The following is a 21,113-nucleotide window of genomic DNA, read 5'->3' as shown; positions in this document are numbered from 1 at the left end:
GACATCCGTATAAACCAATGAAAGAGCCAGAATTGAGCCTGCGCCTGTCAGAAACCGGTGAAAAACTAAACGAAGGAAAATCGATTTTCCCTCCCCCGATTGTATATTGTGGAGGGCCATGGAAACTTGCAAAGCGTCGCGTTTCGGATGTGGCTGTGGCGCGAAATATATAGATTAATTTTTTCTATACAGGGTACAATCTTTTAAAACCATTAATTTTTAACTTGGCTCCCAATTTTAAAGATAACTCTGAAGAAAATGTCAATGGCACATATTTCTCGGGTCAATATAAGTTGAGTTCACCCTTCCGGGTACATAGAAGAAAAACCGTTTTATCAATTTATATTTATTAATAAATGAAGAGTATTTGTCGTAACTAATAATGAAATGCGGGACATGGTATTATATAGTAACCATAATGATACAGACACAAATTAAAGGATCTAAAAGAGTTTCTAAAAACTGACTACTTCTTTAAAATTTTCTTGCACTTTTTTGAATTGTTTATTTTTTTACGAGATTTGCCTCAAGGGATGAAAGATGGTCTTTATCAGTGAACTTTCTCTCCTGGTTTCATCTACTCTATCGGAAATTTCCGGTAACTAATACTCTTACCCATTTTTATCCGGCATTTCATCTATTAGATTGTAACATTAATTTAAAGATTCCAGAAAAAGAACTGAAAAGGCTTTATTCCAGGAAAATTTGATTAATACCTGGAATAAAGCCTTTTCAGTTCTTATCGTGAATATCCATTATTACATATCTATTTTAAAATACTGGACATCCGTAATATCAAAGAATCATCATCCATAATTTCTGATACAACTTTGCAGCAGTAAGTAGTATTGTTAAAAAGTTGTCAAGCCGCTGGTGGCTTTCACGTTATCCAATGATGGGAATCTTCTTAGTTATGCCACCTCACCTGGTCGCTATTCAAAGTTTTAATTTAAAAAAGGGTAGGGTCGGAATACCCCGCAAGTAGTGTAGCGGCTACTGTATCCCAAAGAACCAATTTTTTTGTCTTTTAGTTGTTTGAAAATCTGGAAATAGAATATGAGGCTTAATTCCATCTGGAAAAGTTATTGGGCCATATTCAGGGTATGGTTAATAACAAAATCTTTAGCAATATTTGTTTTGAAAGATATTTGTTCTTTAAACTTAATTAGGGTACCAGATTAACTAGATGACTTAAGTAAGATGACTAAATAATAGCTTAGAGTAAACATAGATCTTGAACAAATAGTCAAAGTTTGGTCATCTTAAGCATCGTGAATTACTTTAAACAAATATACATTTATATACAAATTAAGTGTGGACAAAATAAAGCCAAGTAAAACGCGTTTTTATTTGAGCTATGTATTTTATTTAAATGAACAGACAAATAAGATCATAAAAATTATAAATTATTAAATAATTAAATAATTATTCAATTAAAAATAAATCAAAATAAGAAAAACCGTTCAAATGTCTGCCTCTTGCTAAAATGCATGAGTCATGTCTTCGCGTCATGGACTGAGGGACTTTACTACCAAGTAGTCCAGGAGCATTGCGAATAATGTCGCATAAAGGTTCCCCTCGACTTAACCTACAGTTGTTAAAAATTTCATCAAGGGAAGTCCTTACTTCTATGGTGCAGTACGCTGATGCCCCATGGTACATAAGCCATATTTCGATTCTGACAAAAATTGGAACCTCTCCTAGCAGCACTGGGAGTTCGTTTTTATATTGACAATAATATTGTCTGTTTAGCCTTGTTCAAAAACAGCCCTTTTCAATAATGCTTGACACAGTTACTGGCGATTATGGTTATACAGGGTGTCCCGAAAAATGTGAGAAATCTCTCGGATTTAAAACTTAATATAAATAATAATTGCAACTATAATTATACATTATAGTTCACAATAAGTAACAACAACCAACCTCCATACTAGCAGTCCCCCAATAAACCATAAACAAGATACCTTATCCCATTGATTCTTCCAAAAATAAATTTCTAAAATTTCTTTTAAACGTATACAAACTGTCATTAAACATAGGTTTTTGACTATTATAAAAAAGAACAATATTGTACGTAAAAGAACGGGTAAACAGAGCAGTTGAATGGTGTGGCATAGTGAGGGTATTGTCTAATATTTCGAATAATTATCTAATATGTCTAATATTTCGACTATGTACTCGATTTCTAGGTAAAAGTTTTTCATACAAACATTTGGGGCTTCGGGTATTATATAAATAGTATTGAAATGTAGACAATAAAAACTTAAATAAATACAATATTTTGAGCCATTTTAAATTATAAATGCCTTGAGAGACATGATCAAACCTTTTTAAATTAAAAATAAATCGGCAACAGGTATCTTGAACACGTTGTAAACGGTACTGTGCCTGTTGATCTAAACAGGAAAAATAAACTATTAAACAATATTGGATAATGGATAAAACAAAAGCTTCAGTAAGTTTTTTCCTAGTCTTATAATTTACAATTAATTTGTTAGCATAAAGCATACGCATTCTCAAATGACACCTTTTTAGCAGAATACTGATATGTTCTCTGAACCGTAAAGAGCTATCTAAAGTTAATCCAAGAACCTTCATATTATCAGAAAAAGGAATTAATGTGTTATTCAGTTGAATTTTAACGGATGAAACAATATTTTTACAGTATTTTTACAGAGTATTTTTATTTGAAAAAAGTATCATTTTAGTTTTGGCTGGATTAATGACTAAGTTATGCTCCTTTGAGTAGATTAAAATTGAATTGAGTTCATCATTTAAATTATATTCAACTAAATTATCGTTGGGATCGAAGTAGTGGAGAACCTGCGTATCGTCGGCATACTGGTGAATTTCTGATAAATTTAAAACCTTTGGTAGGTCTGACGTATAAACAAGAAATAAAAGAGGCCCAAGGATAGATCCTTGAGGTACCCCTGATACTATATGTTTTGACTCAGAATAGTTGGCATGTATGCGTACTCTTTGTGTACGATTCCACAGATATGTTTTAAAAAAAGATAAAACTATATCGTTGCATCCATAATACTTCAGTTTGGCAATAAGTAAGTCATGGTCTATTACATCAAAAGTCTTTGAGTAATCAAGAGACACCATAATAACAGAAAGTTTCTTGTCAAGCGCTCGAATTATATTATCAGTAATATTCAAGAGTGCACTAGTTTTCCTATGTCCAGTCCTAAATCCAGACTGCTGAGGAGGAAGTATATTATTGGATGTCAGATAAGTAGCAAACTGTATATAGACCACTCTTTCCAGGACCTTAGAAATTACACTCAATAAACTGACGTAATCAAATAACTGGACGTAAATCTTGTGGACTCTTAGGATTGGGAACTTTAGGAATAGGAATGATGAGTCGACTCCCTCCATGCTTTAGGGAAATAACCCGTTAACAAACAACTATTTATTATATTAGTAATAGGATTAATGATATTAGGTAAACACGTCTTTACCATTGAAAGAGTAATATTGTCCGGTCCTGCAGCATGAGATTTAATAGCGTTAATTATATTTTTCACTAAATATTGATTAACAAGGGAAAAGTCAAAACTAATATTACTAAACTTGTTATGCAAATAAAAATTTATTTTCTCAATGCACTTAACTATAAAAAAATTGTATAGACCCTCCCAACGAAGATCCTTTAAACACGCCGTTGGAAATCAGTTTTTCTTTACTAAATTTTGAAATTTACTTGATATAATTTAATAACAATTTTACGTGATTATCACTACTAAAGACCTAAAACAGAGTCCTTAAAACACATCTACCTTGTTTTTTTTTATCAGGAGCGGACTAGGTTGTACATTATAATGCTTAAATTTTTAGCACACTGTATGATAAAGACTCTGAAACGATAAATCTGGATAGCTTGAACCTTAAATTAAAGAAAAGGCACTCTTGTTCATTATTAATGAACCGTTTTGGAAAAAAAATAATCAAGAAATCACTCTTTTATTTTAATTAAAAGTTGATATGTTCTTTTTTTCAGCAATCCGACAGTTATTCAAACAACATAGATTTCTATTTTTTATAGTTCTATTTTAAGTTGTTTAATCTAAAAAAATACATGTTTTCAAAAATGCAGTGTAGTTCTTAGAAAGCCACCTTAACGAAATTGTTTAAAAAAATGTAAATGTAAAATGTTTTTCTTGAAACAAAAAAACAACTTGAAAGAAGAATATAATAATTAAAGAAGCTAATAATTCAAAACAATTAATTAAAAACTTCATAAATAGGTTCAACTTGGGCTGCGTGACCTCTAATACACTCGTGGGAACGACGAATCGTGGACTGCTGTACTCGCCACAACAACCCTGGATTGTGGCTGTTCACATCACAATGAATCCTGATTCTCTGTAAAAGTTCCTCCCGAGTATCGACAGAAGGAATTGAATATAATAAGGTTTTCAGGTGACCCCATAGGTAAAAATCCAATGGCGTTAGATCGGGAGACCGAGAAGGCCAGGCAATTTCGAAGGATTTCCGTCGGCATCTCTAAAGGGGCCGTATTTTCGTAGGGACCGTATCTTCGTATTTATCTTCACATTTTTTATAGGAAAGTTTTATGTTTTTTTTAATTTTTTACCCAAATCCGAGATATTTCTCAAATTTTCCGGGCCATCCTGTATTTTTTTGCCAATTCCCGTGCGTCAATAGGTATTCGATTTAGATACTTTTGTGCATGCTCTGGCTCTATAACTGTTGTCATTGACAAGTCCATCAATTAAATGCATTTTTGCATATTCTTAATTTGTGAATTCAATAACTATTGTGGATAATTTCAAAATTCAGTTATTTTTTCGAGTTAAGAGGTTACTATATATTGATATAGGACTAGATATTTAAGGCCTATATTAGGTTGTCTTCTAGGTTTCAGTTAGATCTTGTGTACTTGGTATTCATATAGTAAGGAAATTTGCGTAGGATTTAAATAAAGTGCTTTGGTGTAATAAAGTGTTTTGAACTTTTATTGCAATAAAACTTATCTTGATCATTTTCATTAGCTTCTGTTTTTTAGCTTTATATTGTAGCGTTTTTATCATGCGTTAGGCGTGAATTAAAATACTTGATGCACACAAATAGTCAACTAATTTATTTACACAATTACACTACTAAACACGATCACTTACGACTACTAGAAATATTTATTTACACCATTTTTATTTACTACTATTTATGTCAGATTTAAATATCGCACTAATATTCCAAAGTAGACTTAATTGAACTGTCAACTGACTCACAGCGACGACGCAGCTCCTGATATAATCGGCTTATTATGATTCCGGAAGATTGGCTGACCTTCCAACATCTCCTGAGACGTCACGCAGTGTGCCCACTTGTGGCATTTCGGAATGACAGAGAACAGTGGGTATTCATGGTGTTGGCGATATCGTTACACTGCCCCCTTCCAAAGCTTATTTCGTCCCGAAATGATTTTAAAGATAGTGGGTGTCGATATCGTCAGAAGGTTCCCATCTTGCAACTGGATTTTTTGTAGAAATAACAATTAACGCTTTTCTCTAGAGAATGGCATTGGGGAGTATAACAGTCTCTTCAACGGTTACGTTAAATGCTAGATCGATGCAGCTTTTTAATTTTTCCGAATTTTCCACGGAAAACCTCAGCTATTTCTCCAGACATTTGTAAATCCTTAGATACACAATGTGCCAAAGCCTACTCAGCTGGAGCAGTAAACAGTTCTTGCTGCACTTCACAGGTCACGTTGTACCAACTCTTTTGGCCATAAGAATGATGGGCCATGAATTCATCGAATATCAAATCCGACTCTGATTGGAATTGCCGCAGCTCAGTGTCTTCTTGGTTTCCATAGAGAGAAGTCAGTGGGTTGAAGTGAATGACTCGAGCTTTAACTCTAGGCGGCTTCTGCATTCTGTAAAGAACACCATTGATGACTTTCAGAACTTTGTATGGCCCATCCCAGTATATTTGTAGTTTTGGTGATAATCCCTTCCGCCTCTTAGGGTCAAAAAGCCAAACCAAGTTACCATTGTTTTACCTCTAGTCTAAGGCATCTTAATTGGAAATGCGCACCTAATTGTGAATGACATCCTGTCTTCTACGCAGCTCACTGACGTAGTCCTCCCCAACAATATCGGTTCCTGTCATTGGAGTTCCTTGGCGTTCCTTGCAATAGAGACGATGTTCTTTTTCCATCACTATTCGGGATTTTGTGCTTTTAGGAACAAATAAATAAACCTATCCAGGTCTCTTTAGTGGCTAGAGAATACTTTTGCCAAATGCCGATTAATGATTCTATTCATTCGTTCTGATTCGTGTTCTATTCGCCATGCTATTTGACTGCAGGTATGATGCAGTAGTCCTCGTTTTCTTAATTCCAAGCATCTTACATCTGAGCTGGACTTTGTCTGTAGATCCAAAGATACACCAAATCAATAGAACCGTTTATTTATTAAGGCGTCGGCGAAAGTAGAGGCTTCTTGGTTTGGTAGAGAGTACGCCTCAGCCCATTTGCTGAAGTAGTCCATCACGACCACGGTCTATTTATTCTATGCTTCTGATTCGCGAAATGAATCAACAAAGTCTATAGCAATTCTTTTAAAGCGACCCACATTGTACTGATGCATCAAAGCTTTCTGATTTCTCTGCAACCCATTACTTGCGGCACATACAACGCATTCCCTGCACTAGTCTCTTACGTCTGTCTTGCTTTTGACGTCCGACATGAAATCCGACATTTAGGCACAACGATTTATCTTCTTTCTTCTTTGCTGTCTTGGTTAACTATTTTCCGCCGCGAGTTCGTAGAGAGAGTCCATCTTCCAAAATTAGGAAGTTCCATTGTGCCAAGTATAACTTGACATTGGGAGAAATATACTTGGAAACTTCTTCAAAATTCTTGCCAGTATCCACTTTTTAGGTGAAGCGTGAAAGGGATCTTCAATACAATCAGGGTATCAAAAGTGTCATCAATGCGAGGAAGAGGATAGCTGTCCTTTTTAGTAACGTTATTAAGTTGTCAGTCATTTACGCAGAACCTGGTCGAGCCATTTTTCATCTTTGCCAGTACCACCGGTGAAGACTATGGACTGCTAGATGGTTCTATCACGCCTTACTTGGCCATACTCTCAATAATGTTATCAGCCTCTTCTTTCTTGGCCGGTGGTCTTCGAGCTGTCTATCGGACGGGATGTGCATTTCCTGTGCAAATTTTGTGCTGGGCTATGCCTCAACCTCCTTCTTTGGTCTGGTCTCTGACCGCGACGTCATTCCTGCCCTACGTCATTGCCCACTTGTGTCATTCCGAAATGACGGAAAACAGCTGGTATTGACGGCTTTGCTAATATCGTTACAATGTATTAAATTCAAATCAGGTAGGTTTTTATTTATCTAATAAAGCAAAGTTGTTCAGAGTTTTGACAAATAAGGGAATTATGTCATAAGACATTTGTTATTCCTGGTATTATTTAAAACTTTTTTACGTTTTAATAAAACGTCGTTTAAAAGTAATTTAAATGTCAGAGTGGGAATGAGTAAACTAAAATAATTTTAAAATGCGATCTTAAAAGTATGTACATATTTCGCATATTTTTGACAAATATAGTATACTAAACATTTTTTAAACCGTATTGTGACTTTGTCATCAATAAATTCGGTTTAGAAGCAGTAATGTAACTTACTGAAATATGCGGCAAATAATGACATCGTTGACGTAGCATTTAGAAACTGTATCTGAAAAGGAAAGACAATAGAGCTTTTACTTCACATAAATAGCATTGAAGCTGGCAGCGGTTCACAATGTCCATAATACCACTGGCTATGTAAAGAGCATTTTTAGCGGTTTTAAACTTAGACAATGAGAGTAATATGCAATGTTAATAATCGTCAAATCGGAAGGAGGAATTTAAAGAAAATTGGGGATGAAATTGACATGCGTGTTAAGGTATGAATTAATTAGTATCCTGCTCATAACTAATACATTCCAAAATACAGATACTATAGTGGCATCTCATTATAAAACAAGAAAATTATATTACCTTTAAGTAGGAAGTGCTTTATTGATCTCTTAAAATGGTGTAAACTTATAGTTTTGTATCATCATTAAGCGAAATATAGACGGCACGATATTAAAAACAATTTTTCTTAAATAAATGATGAAAACGAGCAAATTAAATCTGTGAACATACTTTAAAGCAATGTTATCTCCTTGGTATCGATGCCGCAATTTATCTTTGCGGTAAAAAGGCGAGGATGAAGAAATTATATGATATACAAGGATCGAACTTGAGTACATAAGCATTTTTAAGCTTCCTTAACTGGTCTGACATCAGTGTTAAATTTCTTGATTTTCATATCTTTTTCTATCAATATCATTAGCCAAACATAATTGAGTTAACTTTATATTTATTTTATTTTATAACTGATTATATTCTTTTAAATACACTTTTCGTGACGCAAAATCTTTAAGTGCTAAATATTAACTTCTCGATCACGATCTTGGTCAATAAAACTTCTTTTAATAAAATAGGAAAAATATGTTTGCTTTAATATTAATATTTTGACTATCTAGCCAATTATAATCGATCTTACTTATTTACTTTTTTCTATTAGCATTTTTTTCCATTTTTAGCAGTTCTAAAAAAGAACAATCTGTTTTCATTAGGTTGATATAAAACTGATTTCTTTTTCCACAAGTTTTCATTACTTGGAAATAGCTTCCAAACTTTTCATCCACCAGATATAAAAATCAAGGAGAATATAAATGTTATATAGAATTTATTCGAATTAAAATTGTATCTAGTTTATTTCTGTAAAACTAGATGCCTGTATATATAAACTAACTATATTTAACATTTATCTATGATTGAAGACAGAAACGTCTACTTTACATGTTAATGCTGTTGTTAAATTTACTAGAGTGGAAATATGCCAAAAGCAGTTGCTGCTCATGTAATCATACGTCTATTACATTTATTCTCTTAGGGGTACACAAATTCATTTTAAGTCATCGGCACACCCTCATTCATTATCCTTGAATATAATATTTTTTCAGCCAATTCTCCATAGCATGATTTTTTTTTCATTGCAGCCATCATTATTCAAATCAATTTTCGAATTACTAAAACGTCAGTAAGGAATATGTCAAGTAAGTGATCCACTTAAAATAATATTCATAAGTTACTTATTCTGTAAAATTAGTAGGTGGAAAAAAATAGATTTTGCCCGGCATCCATTCTCTTTGTTGTCAACTCATATTCAAAACAGCCTTTTTTGAAGTACTAAGTCCTTAGAAAAATAGAATACAATCGGCCAAATAAGCAGCACTTCATTTCAACATTTTAATGCTCTATACCGTTGAACGTATACACTATTTTCTTACATTATAATAAGAACACTAATTAGTTTTTTTGATCTTAAGAAGATAAAAGTGTCAAAACTATCGAATTTTAAAAAATAATAAAATAGTATATCCCTCTCTTTTTCTTTCGAAGTCATCTGGAAATTTGTCCGATAACTTCTTATTATAGCCATATCATAAGAAATATATGTAAGTTATATCATGCTGTATTTACTCAGGTCAAATAGGGTTGTTAAAGACAGGTCAATAAATTTATTATATATAATCAATTCAAATTTATTAAACACAGATTTGCATCTAGGCCTCAAATGTATAGGTCATATATAAAAATAAAATAAAAAACTTGGATCATTCTGTAGAAGCAGTAATTTTACCAAATAGTTTACCGATATCTAAGACAACTATTATTAAGAAAATTTGAACTATGTAGACGGAGTAATGAAGAGGGAATAGAGTTTCACAAAATTGATATAGGGGTCGAAATTAATATTCGTTATTGCAGAAGCTAGAAAGGTTTGAAAAGGATGAGAGGCAACATCAAAGTAGGGAACGACTGAGAATAACGACAGAGTGAGAAGAGTGGCGCATTAAGAGATGAAATAGAACTTATAGGATTTTTTTTGGAGAGATAAATGATTATAAAATAACAGTGCATTCAATATATCGCCATACTTGTTCATATGAACTTATTTCATATTACCGAAAGAACAGATACTACGAATTAAAACTAAAACTCGTCTCAATATATCTGTGTTCAAAGTTACTTTTCCTTATTAAATCACCTTTACCAATATTAATCGTGTCTGTAGATTGTAGTGATACAATCCTCGAGCAAACTAGAAGAATGGAATATGAGTGTGTTTTTAGACGAATCTCAATTTTGTCTGTAGGCCCACCATGGTCGAAGTCAAGTGCCAAAGAGGTAAAATCATGTGCTACATCGGATCTTTAAGGGGTAAATGATGTTACACTTCAACAGATCTCGCCTGGTGCTTACTCCGGCGGGAGTATAAACAGAAGGAGGAAAAGCATGCTAATACTGTAGCAGAAAATAAGGGAGGATAGTCTTCTAGGCAATTGTAGTCTCTTGGAAATGTTAAAAATGGCCGATACAATGGGAAAAAACGACACAGAAAACAGAATGGGTTTATTCACCAAAAACCGTGGAGCTTCAAAAAAAGGCTAAGAAGAATAGAAATCGAAAAAGAAGGAGGAGAAGATTATGGTTCGTCTAAGACCTACATAAACAGGGTCGAAATGGGATCTGATGGTTAGTATCCATATCTAGAGACAACCGACATTTTTAAAATGCATATATTATGGTAAAGAAATTTCATCTCACCCGAACCAACTAACAAAGGTTTTTAGTTGGTTGGGCCTATAAACAAATATAATGAGATGATATTCTCTAGATGATAGTATAGTTCTAGCTTTGAAGGGTATAAATAGTTTCTTCGTTCCTTGCATTCTTAAACCTAAATGTTAATGAAAAGAAATATTGATAACAAATATGTGTATAAGCTGTAACAAAAATTAAAAAGTTTATATAAAACTGTAAATAAACATAATTTTAGTATTTTGTGGATAAATTCGTCATTTTCAAAAAACGTTCAAATGAAAGCTAATAATTTGGTTAACAGACACATCAAAGTGGTCTAAGCGATAAAGGTCTTAAAAGACAATTAAATGAAAAGTTGGGAATTTATTTGGAAAATATTGAAATTAAACACATCGGAATTCATTTTGGATTAATAATGTATGATAACAAAATTTAAAGAAAACTTAATAGAAAAGAAAAAGTATTTTTTTAATACAGTGCGTAACCACTGTTGTTAATAACAGCTCGATATCTGTGTGGCATGTTCCTAATTAAATTGTTAATGTCGTTTTGTCCAATTTGTAGCCATTACTCTTGCATACAGTTCAGCAACTCTTCCATTGGCGAAAACAAAGAAAATACACAGTCACGGTCTCACAACATATAATAAATGACTATACGTAATTCGCGCTAGCTAAAGTTTCATCAGGTGTTTGAAAGCCAATAATTTTTAGATGTTGCCTTTTGTAATGAATCTCTTTATAATTGCTTACATATTAAAACTTAATTAATATTTCTAGGTCTCCCTATTTAACCTGCCTTAATATGTATCTCTGGGGGCTAAGGATTAAGGATATAGCCTTTGCAACACACTTTCCGTGAGAATATCATTGCAAGAATTAGGAATATCATCCGGAATTCTCAAGAGCTGAAATTTGAGCTGAAGGATTTAAAAATAAGAAAAGTAAAGACCTGGCTATTATGATTTCAATACTAAAATAATTAAAAATTTGGTTAGTTTAATCATAGAGGCATTAACTCTATTAATAACATGTTATAAGAATGAGGTTTTCTGAAACTATTATCGACCAATATCTATATTACCCATCTTTTCAAAAATGATGGGAAAAGTGCTAGAAATCTATTCAATAAATCTCAATTTGGATTCAAAAACTTACTTTAAGGCAACAATTGCAATAGATAAACTGAGAAAAATAATTAGAGTAGAGTTACAAGGCATGCATTATGATGTGCCGTATGGTTCAGTTCTGAAATCGTTGCTCTTTTTGATCTATATCCTGCATCCTACACGCGGTAACCCTGTTGAAACTAAATCCTGTTGATCTAGACTGGACTTCGATAAACTCTCCGGCAATAACACTTGGGATTGTTGGACTAGAGTCACACCTTGCTTCCGCTATTCTTGGGTGTGCCTCTGCTTTCTCTTCTTTCTGCTTACTATCTGCCGCCCTCGGCCTACTGTTCTTCTTTCTTAGTGTTCGTCTTTTCCTGTGTGTCTTCTTCTCTTCTTTACCCCATCCAAGGTGTGTAGGCAACGTGCCGAGGGATGAATGGCCGTGGGGCAAAACACGGTCGCTGGCGTTCCCTCTGGAATACCGGGCGACCTTCCAGCCTTACCCAGGTAAACCGGTATTTCTGATTAACTCGTGGGACCAACATAGACCATCAAAAAACAAAAAAAACTCTCTCTCCCCTTCGTTCCCCCTCCACTATGGCGGGCTCTGATACATCAGAGCTCACCTTTCCTTCAGCTCCTGTTGCGGGCCCTTCCTCTGATGGGCCCACACATTCTTCACACCCGAGGGCTCTGCCTCAGCAGGGAACCCGGTAATCCCCGACGTCAACATTGACGATCTAGCTGGAGCTCTCAACAGGGCACAGGTGAAAAGAAAGAACCTCTGCGGTTCTAAGAAAAGAAGGAGAAGGAAGGCTAGGGCTGCAGAAGAGGCCAAGGGCTCCCTGGGCTCGGCTTCCGCGACGGCCCTAGCACCTACTCCCTCAGAGGCTTGCAAGCCTGGGGCTTCCACTAAGGAGGGACCAGGCACCAAAAGGCTCAGGACACCCGGGTCTACGCCTACCGAGCGCGCTGGCGGGGCTAAGAGACCGCGGACCGCTGAATCCCGGCCTCAAGTCAGCTATGCGCGATCGGTCGGTAGCGCCAAGCTGCAGCTGGCAGTGTACTCCGGGCATGGATGGATTATATGCATGCCTTTTGCAAAACGGGTTAGAACTACTAACCCCACACATAGTCAGACTATTCAGTACCTCCCTTCCTCAGGGCTACGACCCACAGTTATGGCGTCAAGTGAAAGTCGTCTTCATTCCGAAACCCAGAAAACCCCCCTTTCGCATTAATCTGCCAAGCACTCGAGAGCCGCGGCTCAGAACCCTGTTTGGTTAGCTGGATAGAGGCCTTGCTATCGAAACGTCATGTATCTGCCCAGCTCAACAACGAGATTGTCGAAACGTTGGCGGCTAGGGGCTGCCCGCAGGGAGGAGTATTGTCCCCTACCTTGTGGTGCCTTGTGGTCGACAGTCTGATAAATCTTTTAAATAATGCTGGCCTTTACACACAGGCCTACGCTGATGATCTGGTAATCCTTTGCCCGGGGAAAGACGCCGTCTCAATGCGGGGCCCTATGATAAGAGCCCTGCATATGGTGGACATATGGTGCCTCTCGGGGGTCTCAGGATTCACCCCAAAAAAGCAGAGCTCCTACTATTCACGAGGAGACGTAACTTTGGCACGCCCCCTGTTAAATCTCTAGGTGGCGTGCGGCTGCATTACTCCAGGACAGTTCGATTTCTGGGAATCAAGTTAGATCCCAAACTCTCCTGGTACGATCACGCAGACACCAGAATGAAAAAGATCACCTGCGCGCTATGGGCCTGCAGGCAAACTTTCGGCAATACCTGGGGTCTGTCTCTTAAGATCCTCCACTAGATCTACTCGCGCATTGTGAGACCTCTTCTCACATACGGGGCTATCGTTTGGTGGCCATGTACGGAGAAAGCGAAAATTCGTGCTCAACTAGACAGAGTCCAACGTCTTGCATGTGTCAGCATAACGGGTTCCATGCGAACGGCGCCAACTAGAGCGCTTGAGACTCTGCTGAGCCTTCCGCCTCTGGACCTCGTTGTGCAATTCGAGGCAATGAGGACTGCATACAGGCTATACGTCCTCGGCAAACTACGTGCTGGCGAGACCGGTCACGCAAAAATTTGGTCACGGGCCATACAGGAATGTCCACTCCTTCTGATGGGCAGTGACTGCATGGCTCCAGTGACTGTGGACTGCGAGGGATTCGTGACGCACATTGCAGGAAGAGAGGAGTGGCAGCATTCCAACAGACTTGCATTGCTAAATAGGGGGACTATCTGGTATACAGATGGCTCCAGAATAAATAACAGAGATGGATCAGGACTTTGTGGTGGGATCCCACATACCAGTAGGGCATACTCGCTGGGGAAGCACGCCACTGTCTTCCAGGCCGAAGTATTCGCTGTATTAAAATGCGGACAGAAAATCCTAAGCTGCGGACACCGCAATATAGTCGTATCAATATGCTCGGACAGCAGAGCTGCCATTAAGGCTATCACGGTCGCAAAGGTAAGCTCTAAGCTTGTACTAGAGTGCATAAAAGTCCTGAAAAAACTGGTGCAGGTTAGCTGCAGGGTCCAGCTCGTCTGGATACCTGGCCACGCAGGCCATGCAGGTAATGAGGAAGCGGTATCTCTTGCGAGACTGGGATCCGCGAATGTGCCGATGGAGCCGGAACCCATAGTTGGTATCGCCAAATGCGTTGCGGTCGCGTCAATTAAGGATCTACTGGACAAGTGGATCCACCGAAGATGGACTGAGTCCCCTGGTATGAGACGGGCCAAAGCGTACATAGGTGGGCCCTCTGCCTGTCTCACCAAAAATCTACTACGCCTAAAAAGATGCGAAATTCGGCTAGTGACAGGTCTTTTAACCGGTCACTGGCACTTAAGAAGCCATCTCCATACTATCGGTATTGCGGACAACCCGGAATGCCGGTGGTGCTGTGAGGAGGATGAAACCGTTGACCATGTAGTCGGGGAGTGCCCAGCACTCACGCGCGCCAGGTTCAAATACTTGGGTAACACTTTCATGTATCGAGTGACTTTAAGTCTTTCAAACCAGAAAGTCTTATAGGTTTCTCTAAGGCCGTTGGGCTCTGGTAACCCGCGGTGGGGCATGACAGGTTCATCACGAGACCTATATACACAACTGCCTTGGCAGCCTGTTTCGCACTGTTTCGACCATTCAATTCAATTCAATTCAATGCCATGCATCTATATATTGCACTGTTTGGTGCATATGGGGAACAATATTAAAGAATACAGTACCAAAGGAAAGTAATATACATTTAGATTTTAGAAAAAAAAAAGAAGTTAGCAGCCTCAACCTCTATTAATGAGGTCAACCAGCAAGCTTATCATTACTTTGAAAAAAAGCAACAATTGCTTGAGATCCAAAACAGTACGCAAACGAATGCCACAATCGATCCCCCTGACTTGGACCTGGCATTTTTTCAAAATGTTCTTCCTGACATGAAGTCTATGAATTCGGTTCAGATGTGGCGTTTCAAAATTGAAATAAATTCACTTAAATATATTTTCTTCAACTTACCTTACCGTTATTAATAATCTCTCCTCTGGACTGACAGGTCCTCTCCAATTTTTAGATTTCTTCCAATATTAACCCTTACTAAAGCTAGTATTTTATAAAAAGATTGAACAGACATTCTGTGCCGGCCTGTGCCATGCCATTTCTATCTGTATTTCCCCATAAGCGAACATGCAAGTGGCACATGCGCCTACCACGCCAGTTCCACGCCACCGCCATACGCCCGTTCTGTGTGAATTGCGGCTAAGGCAGACGCGACTTTATACTCAAGATCATCGCCGACTGGGGAGCGATTCTTAAGGGTAGCCGAAATGAAGGCTATTTTAGTTCTATAACGAGTTTGTGGGACTAGTCATAATATATTCTGTTAATTGCTGTATTTGTTAAATTGGTTACTATGTACTATATATCATGTTTGTATTATGAGAGTGCATGTGTAAATTTTTTTATATTTTGTTTAGTTTTTGTTCAATTTAGATCTCATTTTGTGCTAATCCATAAATAAGGAGTGTGTATTTGGGACAATGAAGTAAACTAATGTATATCATATAATAAAGAAGTTTGTTGCAGCAGCAGGCTATTTGTAGGAAAAGGGAACGGCTCTGCAAATGCAGAATTGTGAATTCCACACATATTTTTTTGAATGGTTTACCTTCTCAGATCGAGTGGCCTGATTTTATATTTTAAAGTAAAACTTTTAGATTGCGCCAATAACACTCATTCCAAAACAAGGACAAGAATGAATATTCTTGCACTGATTAAGGAGTGAAGCTATTCCTTTATCAAAAACTATATCGGAGTGCATGCATTTCTATTCGTAATAGTCATACTAAAAAGGTTACTTTAACGATTTTTAGTTTGCTGTAATGAAATAAATCATCCAAATATGATCAATTCAGCCATTAAAGTAGTTTTTTACCTAACAAAATATTTTGTTGCAGAAATTCCTAATTTCCTAGTTTTAACAGTTATTGTGTAGCTGTTTAATGAGAAATTATATTCCTACCTATGAATTTAATGAATTTGAATTTTACTAGCCAGTGCCAAGTGGTGTAGAATAAAAAAATATTTCTACATGAATATTCTTTCGTTACGTGTTGATAACTCAGAATTTAAAATCTTAAACTGATATTTTGCAAATTTCTTCGCAGAAAATGACGTTGATATTTACGGCGGTATTTCCTTGGTAATCTACAGGTTAAATTTTGAAGAAACCCTGCAGATTGCCAGTAAAATTGAGTAGTGTGTAATCTATTACGGTAACATATATCATTTTTCGTAAAGTATAGTAAGGACATAGTATAGAGTTTAGATTTATTATGATTAGTGTTTATACTTACCAGTTCTTTGGAGAGCCTCTCGCTACTTTCGAACAAAGACTAAAAATAAATGAAGCTATTAAATTTAAATTGTAAGCATAATAAAATTGAAAGTACAGGTAAGATTTTTTTTGATGAGTGTTTGCTGTATTCATTTTATTTAACATTAAGACAATTTTCTATCGTTTTTGAATTCGAATTTAAAAGAACGGGTGTGTTTTATGTAGAGATTTTAGTATTTCATCTGGCGTAAAAATTTATGAACTGATACTTATATACTATATGAGAAGTCACTACCGATAATATTAAAACGGTTTTAAATTTGGCGTTTGGTCAATATACTGCAACCAAGCGTTAAAATAAATCGCAAAATATATACTGATTGCTTCTCGCCCATTTTTAACTGACGACCGACAACCCAGTCTTATCATTCAAGAATTGATTATTCAGATGTAGATAGACAATAGGCGGGAATATCGAAGAGTCAAAGCTAAACAAATAGTCATCTCATAGGATGATAATTTAAAAAATAAGAAATTATCACTGCGATTGCACTTTCTTTCAAATATTTTTATATACTTTTTTGTGTTTTCTTGTAGATATAATAATTATATTAATCCGTAAGATGGAAAGCAGAAGAAATAAATAAGGCAAGCAACCAGAAAAAGAGAAGAAAAAAAAACATGAGGCGCGATCACGAATAGGAGCGAATAACCAATTCGTGTAATCAGCTCTAGTACCTTTGATTTTGGAAGAAAAATAAAGCAATATTCGTGCCCATGTCGGCAAGGAATCACTTTTTTTGCTTTCTGTTATCATTACATAATATTTCTATTTTCATGAAAACATAATTATTAATTTTATTTAAATAACTCCCGGTTTAAAGAAGAGTCATTGAATACTACCTGGCATAGATACCTGCCCAATTAAAGGCACTACATAGTCAATACGGGTTCTGCTTAGTTGAAAATATTATCGTCATATTGGTGATAGAAATTTGTTTTGTTTTTGTGTATGCCAAGCCTTGTATTACTATTACTCTTAGAACACTGGAAGGCTAGAATTAGCATGGGCAGTTTGTTTGCTGACAACATCTTTGATGCAATGATGCCAAATGCTTATGTAAAAATGGCAAAAAAAAACAGCCTTTAGATCATAAAAACTGCTCACCTAGTTTGAAAGGCGCAAAACAATATTATTATTCTTCAATAAAATATGAAGCATTTTTTTCATAAAATAAGCCTCTATAAAGCAGTCAACATTCAAAGTTAAATGAATGTCGATAACGTATATTAGAGAAAAAGACGACAACATCGCAACGCCGCTCGAGCGTATTATCCATTCCGACACAAGTAATCTTTACCAGTGACGTCGTCAAACAATATTTACATGATAAATATTTATTAATAATAGATTATGCTTTAAATTATAAACAATATTATCATTTATGAACTCTTTATGCGTTTCTTTAACGTACTTCATTAGAGTAAAGGTCTAATTTAATAAAAGCATTTTTATAGAAATTAAATATTTGATAATTATATATTCATAGATTTCTTAATAAGTTTTTATTATTCTACGTTTATGACGACGGTTTTCCTTTGATATGGTGTTATGACAATATAGGTATTTACTTGTGAAAAGATCGGATTAAATCGCCTTTTTCCCATAGTGCGGCACAAACGGTACAAGTTTTTACTATCATAACAATTCACAAAAACACTGAAATGACTTTTCCTTTTTTAACCAAAAACTAAAGAAAAAACGCAGAACTTCACAAATGCCGAATGTAAACAAAAAGCCGTTTGTCAAAATGACATCAACTTTTACCTGTGTTGCCATTTCAAATTTTTTAGAAGCGGTTTTAGGAATAAGAATGCTAATAATTTTTGTTTGCTTTGAAGATGTTATTTTTGCACTTATTATCTATTTCTACTTTTAATTTTTAATCCAAAATCTAACATCAATAAGTTAAATTACTATTATGATATGTGTTGATATATAGCTGAAAACTTCCTCTTTTGAAAATGCGTGTAAACTTGACAACAGAGAATTGGTAAATATGTTTGTAAAATATGTGGTGCTATCGTTTGATAGCCCTGCACTGAGAAAACAAAAATTGGAGTGCAACTGGATAAGAGTCCAATACCTCGTATGCCTAAGCAATACAGGATCGATATGAACGGTAAACTTAGAGGCAATAACTCCTCCCCTCCAGGGAGTACATAGTACTACATGGTAGCTGCGACAGTCGACTCTAAGGACATCGTGACCCATATGACAGGCAGGGAGTAGTGGCAGGGCTTGGACATATATAAAGGAACGGCACAAAGATATTACCAAGGAATCACCCAGTTACCATTACCAAAAAATTAAGTTTATGATGCTCACAACCTAGACCTATGATATAAATATTTAATTCTCCGTGAATAAAAAGAACAACAACGGTCTTTTATCTACCAGCTTTTATAAAATATAATTCTTAACATTCTAAAAGAGCTACAATTCTTATTCGTTCTCTTTATTTATTAAGCATAATAATGTTAAATAATACAATTTTTGCCCGGATACTTTTCCTAAAATATATTTGCCGTTTCTCTGACAGTCTTATAATTATCTCCATAAATAAGCACTTTATCATTTCAGGGACTGCCAGGAACAGATGCATTTTAATCTCGTTTTAACCACTTAATGAAAACAACGGACAAAAATATGAAAATATCAAAAATTTAGGAGAGGTAAAGTCAAGAAAAAGCTAGAAGAGGTTGAACAGTTTGAGATGAGGTACGCAAATGTTTTTTATTATTTAAATCAGATGCTGCATGCTGCGACTAATTATCAGTTCGTATGCAGGGCATTGTATGCCTAATGTATTAACATAAATGTGTTATATAGTGAATGTTGAAAAAGGCCTATTTTTTATAGTTTGGAAGGAGGCACCTCCTTGTGTTCCACTCCAATTGTGTTACGGTTGGGATTTAGAGAGATGATGGTACCATATTAACCTTCTTAAAAGTAATGGACGAAATCAGCTGCTGCAAAAAAACTGATGACTTCTCTAGGGTTTTGATACAGTTAAAATTTTTAAATAGAGAAACTTTCTAATAGAAAATAGTGTTATTTTTAAGAAAAACTCAACCGCTTCTCCTATTTCTACCAGTGTACCACAAGGCTCAATATTGGAACTATTGTTGTTTCTTGTACAGGGTGTAAAGTTACCAAATTTAAGCAATATTTTATCAGCCGCATCTGTAGCTAAAAATAAGTCAAAAACTTCATATACAGTGCTTTCATTTTAAAACGATCCACCCTTGTGCGACGTGACAAAATTTGGTTTTATGTTTTTACTTTGCTAAAGTTTAAGGTTTTTTCTGTAATTCTTTTTTTAAAAAATGTGTATGTATTTACGATTTAAGAGTGGGTCGATATGCATTTTGTGTATGGTCTTCATAAACATTCAGAAATTTTCGAGAAGCTCGTGAACGAAACCGACCACAAGCAAATTATTTTTGAGAAACATGTTTTAAGGAAGTTAACGAGTACAAGAATTAAGTCAAAGACCACTCATATCCCTCGCTTAATAGTTAGTAATCTGAAAAATGACTTATGTCGTTTATACAAATTAAATCTTTTTTTGTTAATTAAGGAAAGTGTTAATCATGCTTATTACGTCTTAACGATCTTAGATTTTTATATGATTCGTATTTATTAATTCTTCGCATATTAATGAAGTATTTATTTTTCATTCAAAGAATGATCTATTTATTATCAATGCCTAATAAGATTTATAATATTAACCTTAAGAAAAACGATAAAATGTACAGTAGAATGATTTCAATGGGTAGTCTCACAGTAACTGATGCCAACGACTAATATTACAACAATAGAATATACAAAACAACTAAAACACCTAGCGATCCTGACGCTTCACGTTAAATGATCCATCAAGGTCCTTAAGAGATTTCTGCTGAAAATATCCACATTTGATTATTTACACATTTTGACAAAATCTTCTGGGCGAAAAACTATTGTGTGTATTATTACATACATTTCTATACCAGCGAGTTCAAGAATTTGGAAATTGGCCGAGGGACCAATTGACCCTTAAATATATCAAAATTACCAAGAATATCAAAGAACAAATCTAATTGAATTGAATTTGTTCTTTGATATTTTTAATTTATCACTATCTAGGTTATTTTCCAGAGAACTGGAAGAGTAGCTTTGTAATACCTTATTTTTAAAGCGGGAGGTAATAATTGGTAGGCAATTAATATTATTAGTGTATTACCAAAAAAAAAATGGGAGTTTTGTATGTGGTTATCTTGGGACTTCACTTGAAGGGCAGTTGGTGGCAGTTTTTACTTCAGACTAGAAAATCAACCGAGGAAAATCAACCTACTGATGTTTACGGATTTTTTGCCTCGGGTCTTGGAGGGGAGT

At 35.5% G+C, this 21,113-nt stretch overlaps 1 protein-coding gene across 1 annotated transcript in view; it reads right to left on the bottom strand.

Annotated features, from left to right (window-relative positions):
* LOC126748383 (serine-rich adhesin for platelets) overlaps nt 1-21,113 on the bottom strand; it is a 143,084-nt gene that overhangs the window by 104,607 nt on the left and 17,364 nt on the right. The window lies entirely within an intron of this gene.

Source organism: Anthonomus grandis, chromosome 22 (assembly GCF_022605725.1).
Source record: "Anthonomus grandis grandis chromosome 22, icAntGran1.3, whole genome shotgun sequence".
NCBI lineage: Eukaryota > Metazoa > Arthropoda > Insecta > Coleoptera > Curculionidae > Anthonomus > Anthonomus grandis.
Note: the sequence above shows the minus strand (reverse complement) of the source record. Positions and strands in the feature narration are given on the sequence as shown.